The sequence below is a fragment of the Micropterus salmoides genome, unplaced genomic scaffold, assembly GCF_014851395.1.
Source record: "Micropterus salmoides isolate LMB-PRFRI ecotype aquatic unplaced genomic scaffold, ASM1485139v1 Ms_hic_scaffold_2, whole genome shotgun sequence".
Classification (NCBI taxonomy): domain Eukaryota; kingdom Metazoa; phylum Chordata; class Actinopteri; order Centrarchiformes; family Centrarchidae; genus Micropterus; species Micropterus salmoides.
Genome location: NW_024041150.1, coordinates 3805967 through 3811741, shown reverse-complemented (window position 1 = coordinate 3811741; position 5775 = coordinate 3805967). Strand labels below are relative to the sequence as shown.

At 38.6% G+C, this 5775-nt stretch overlaps 1 pseudogene; it reads right to left on the bottom strand.

The window, feature by feature from the left end:
• Positions 1–3191: 3191 nt before the first annotated feature.
• LOC119913420 lies at positions 3192–5299 on the bottom strand (annotated as a pseudogene).
• Between the last annotated feature and the right edge of the window lie 476 nt (positions 5300–5775).

The window sequence follows — 5775 nt, the reverse complement described above, 5'->3', positions numbered from 1 at the left end:
TTAATGTCTAAACCGCTGGCAACAAAAGTGAGGACACCCCAAAGTGAAAATGTATGTTTCTCCGCAACTAACAGTTGAAATATTGTTTGACTTCCATAAATCCAGTGAAAGCTGGAGGAAATCTGGCCCTTAGTCTTGTTACTGCAGTGATTGGCCCTTGTGTCATATTTGAGATTTCAGACAGCACAAAGGAGAGTTTGAAAAAGGCAGAAATGGCTCTGACTGCAGCTGCAGAGCAAGATGACAGATTTGGGAGGAGGTGGACTTCACAACATGTTTAAAACTGCTTGTTTTACCAATGTTTTCCTTCCCACTTTTAATATTCTTCCTGTCTGGGACCCTCAAAGCCCTGTCCACTTCCATTTCTGTCCCCTCTGATGGGAAACTACAAATTGTGGGAATTTTGGTTCTGGTGCTGCTTATTTACACACTGCTGTTCCTGCCCACCATCATTATGATCCTGGGAGCCAGCTTTAACGAAACTGTCATCATCCTGTCTTTCATGTTTCTTAAACTGAGTCCTGTAGACTTAGTCCTGTATGTCTTCATGAGGAAAGGAGACATAGACAAGCTTTTGGCCAGAAATAGGATTTACACATTGTCATACACATTTTTATTTAGTTGTTTACTTTGTCTACCCAAAATTGACTTTGTTTAGAGTTTTTTTTAGTATAGTAAGAAAACTATGTAATACTATGTATTGTTTATATTATATATATATTTGGTGTTTTAGTGGTTGATTGAGAGCTGGTATTTTGCAACAGCTGTCGTGTGCTTGGTAATATGGATAAAATCTTACATCCCAGTATATGTCACTGGTGGTGGTTGAGATGAGTCCCCCTCACTTCACTCTGAAGCGCTTTGAGTTTCCATGATAAAGCGCTATATAAAGGTCATGCATTATTAACATTATTAAAAAGCCCAACCTGCTGTTACCAGAGAGGCATCCTGCAGTTTCTTTTCAAATGATCAAATGATGTTTTCTCATAATCACTCTTAAACTTTTCAGACTTTTTTAGATTATAATTTGGGACAGAAATTATTAAGTGTGACAGGGGCAGTCACAACAGATAAAACCAATATTTTTTAATTTAGGTTAGCAAGGGCGTCAGTTTGTGTTGAAACGTGGTGGGGACATCGGGGGCTCAGATTAGGGGTGTGAAGAGATAAAAACACATTCACACAGACATACAGTCATAACTGGAAATGTGCTCATATGAAGACAGAATTGAAAAGCCACAAGCTAAGTGGCCTGTTGTAATGTGAGCTACAGGAAATACTTCTACCCAGCTTGAAGGGTTGGCAGCTTTCATACGTATAGGTTAACAGCTTTTTATATACAGTCTATGGTTAACAGGCTAAGGAATGTTTTTTCTTATAAACCAGCTTCAGTAATTTCACTGTATAAAATATTGCCCAGTAGGCCTGAGGAGTAGATAAGACTTGTATCTGTACCAGTTCAACATGAGTATCTCTTGTAATTCACTTTCACATTTATTCATTCTGTCTAAAGTGACATATAAACGAGGAACATTGGAGAGTTTAACCCTAACTGCTTTTGTCTGTCAAAAGTTTCAGTAAAACAGGAAGCTGCTGCAGGGCACTGACACCATCTGTTAACTGACAGATTAACAAACTCTGCAGCACTTTGAGGCTGTCATCTAACAGCTTTCAGACTTTTAACAGTATGTTTTCCTTTTTAGTTACTTGATGGTTTATGCTGTTTGCAGGTCTCTACGTCTTTAACCATGTTCGAAGGTAAATTAATGATTCAGGGCTGCTTAATGCTGTTCTTCATGTACTCACAGTAAATTAACTTAGTGACAGTTTCGGGACATTTTCTCATCTTCCTGACTGAGAAATGTGGCCCAATGTAGCAGAGAACTACAGTTTGTTGTGTTCATTATGGAGGTGAACACCTGCCCACATGTCATCACTGCCCAGGTTTGATAGTTTTTTGTAATATGTGTGCTATATTGTGTATAGTTCACTGCACTCAGTATTTTTCTGCTTTGACAATAATTCCACTACTTGTAATTAAAACTCCTGATCTGTCACATGAACTAGACGGGAAAATGTCAGCAACGCATTCGAGAAAAAGTGAGCATTCATTTAACTACTGCGGTATGAGGGACTGACTGCTCAACATATAAAAAGAGAATGAACAACATCTGGATGATTTTGTTTATTGTATAAATGTATTGATTTATTGTAATTAGCTAAAGCAGACTCAGTGACCCAGACAACACCTGGACAATGTGGGTTGAAGAGAGCTTTGTGAAGCTTTTGGGCTTTCCTCTGGTTTGTGCCTTTTTTTATACAGTTTATGGTTTGTCCAGATTTTAAGCTTCTGAACTATGTACAGCGACATCTGGTGGTTTACAGTAAATATAGCTGCAGGCCACTCACTAAAACATCTCACTCATTTCATGCTGTAGTTTTCATCACCAGTAGTGCACAGCACAGTAAAAAGGCTATGTTTGTATATTTAATATGGGCTATTCTCTCTGAATTACTACAGTAATATTATTGCATTTTGTGGTAGTGACCGCACTCTCAACCCAAAGACTTACTAACACTGATAAAAGAAATATGGCTCCTGAGACGTTACAATGGGACAAAGAGAGAACTAGTATTTTATTTACTTTAAAGATATTATTTATTAATTTTTAAAGCCTGTGTACTTTAGTATTTTTAGTTTTTATTTTACTTTTAACATTCATTTTTAATGTTATTCTTACTTCATCAATAAATTATGTATGTTCGTGAACGTGACTTTGACTGAGACAGGACTCTTTGAAATTGTTTAACATTCAGCCCACCTATTCCTTTAGTTATCTTTTGTTAAACTGAATAATGTAAAAACATTTATGTCCTTGTCACACTATAATTTATGCCCCAAATTATTATCTAAAAAGTCTTTTAGAGTTATGAGAAAACTTCATTTGGTCATTTGAAAAGAAGGTGCAGGATGCCTCCCTGGTAACTGAAGGTTGGGCTTTATGTTCATATAGACAAGAGAGATTTGTCAACCAGCAGAGATTTTGTTGAACCTTCATTTGTCAGGTTTTAATTCACCGAGTTAGTCAAAGACAAACATTCACAGTTTTGTCAAGAAACTGATTTTTTTTATTGGATTTTTTATGAAATTGTATATAAAGCAGCATCTACTGTTGAATAAGATTTGATTGCCAAGCACACAACACATTTGAAAACATGCCTACCACTAAAACACCTAAACACTTAAACACAATGAAGATAAGCGAATAGTTAGTTTCTTACTGTTACCAAAAAAATAACAATGCAAAACATAACGAAGAAAAATAAACTAAATAAAAGTGTTTTCCCCTCTTCTTTCCTCCCCTTTCTCTCTCCCTCCCTCTGTCTCTGTATACATGGAGCTGACTGTAGTAATGTTGTCATCATTCATACTGATTGACTGCTGATTGCTGTCCATTCTGCAACAACACACAGAGGCCAAAAGCTTGTCTATGGCCCCTTTCCTCATGAAGACACACAGGACTAAGTCTGCAAGAGGATTCAACCTAAGTAACATGAAAGACAGTTTGATGAGGGTATCGTTAAAGCCGTCTCCCAGGACCATAATGATTCCGGGCAGGTACAGCAGTGTGTAAATAAGCAGCACCAGAACCAAAATTCCCACAATTCGTCGTTTTTCATCTGAGTGGACAGAGATGGCAGCAGACAGGGCTCTGAGGGTCCCAACCAAGAAGAGGATTAACAGTGGGAAGGGAAGGAGCAGGAGGGCAGCGAAGATTTTGTTTGTGACACATAACTGACATAGACATATAAAAGAACAGCATAGACAAGAGAAAGGACCCAGACCAGGACACAGACCACCACAGAGGTCTTGATGGTTCGTCTGAAGCGGTACCATAGCGGGTGGACGATGACCAAATACCTGTAACACAAGATGGACACAAAGTCTGTTCAGACACAGAAGGAGCTCCACACATACTGGATAGACAGACAGATACCTTTCCAGGGCGATGCAGACCATGAAGTGAACACTGGCAATCAGACCAGAGAAGTAAATATGAATAGCCTTGTTTGAAACAGGTTGTGCTACATCAGCAATCATGCAGCAGAGCTGAAGGAGGTCAGCAATGAGAAGGTTAATGACGTAGATCGGAGCAACATGATCACTTCTCACCTGCAGGTAAAAGTCAACAAGCAGTTGTAAACATGTTGTGAAGTCCAACTCCTCCCAAATCTGTCATCTTGCTCTGCACAGCAGCTGCAGTCAGAGCCATTTCTGACTTTTTCATCAAACTCTGGCAAATCACTGCAGTAACAAGACTAAGAGCCAGATTTCCTGCAGCTTCTGCAGCAGTTTTTCAGCCACAGATATGAAGCTTTCTGGCTCAAACACATGCGCTGGATTTATCAAACAGACTGGAGTCGCAGTTTGAGGCTCATGTTTGTGTTTGCAAGGTGAGCCTCTCTCCTCATTGTATATGTATTTCACGTAGGGCTGCTGCACAAACAATAAGAGGAGGCATGTTAACAGAGGTTCATTATGATTTAACTGGATTTACTGAGGTCACACAAATTTTCACTATAGACTTACATTTAACTAAAACCCATTACCACAAACAATGAAACATTATTATTAATTAACACAAACGAATAGTGGATGGAGAGTTTTTTTATTTTTTTTTAAAACTTGTCCTGCTCAGCAGGCTGGTATAGAGTATGAGGAGCTGGATAACATGTTGTGGCAGATAGATTTTACTTTAACAAGAGAGTATTAATATACTCCTTTTGTCTGTTTTATTATTTATTTAAATATGTATTGATTTGTCACCGGGCCGGACAGGGGGGCAGACACGGGGATGGGGGGGCACAAACAGACAGCACAGAGAAAGGACAACACCTGCAAGAGAAGGGGGATGGAAGTGGGGACAACAGGGAATAGCAGAGGAAAACACCAATTGCAGAAAGCAACAAAACCTGCAAGAGAATGGTTGATCAAGGGGGACCAGAGAGACTGGAATTTGTTTTCTTTAAAGCAGACATTCTCTCCATGCTAATGTGGTCTATAAGGAGATTCCTATATTGCGTGATTGGGTGATGGCGATACATAATCACTGCTAAAGCACTTCTGGTTAGATGTGTTAATGTGATCCTTTACAGACAGACTATACAACAGGCACATCACACAGTTAATAAATAATAATGTACATACCATCGAATAAAGAGCATAGATGGCCACGAGGGTCAAAGGAAGGCTGATACCAATGATTATGAATGTCACCACATATATGATTAAATTCATTCTTCAGAGTGAAACCTGTTAATTGAGAGATCAGGTTAATAATATCAACCTAACATTGTTCAGTGACATCACTAAAGCTGTGAGGTGCAATACACTATAGTTTACCCACCATCATAACAAATCACAAATTGCTGTCTTTTCAGTTTTGAATATTCATCTTCACGACTGCAGTTTTTATAACCTCTACATATAAGAAAAAAATAATGTCGCAAAATTTACCTTTAAAAGCTGTGAAACCTCTTGAATGAGTTCCCTACACCAGTGTCTGATGTGTTGTCCTCTGCATCTACACAGTCTACAGTAAATATGGTAAGTGATGACATGCAGTAGGTTCCTGTTAATCTGCACCTCCTCTTCTAAGGAAGTAAGAAAAAAGAAGTCATAAGTTTTGAAATGATCTCTCATGTCTTTTTTTAACAGTGTCTAAGCGCTTGTTGCTGCATTTACCTGCATTTGCCTCTGCTAAAAGAGAACAG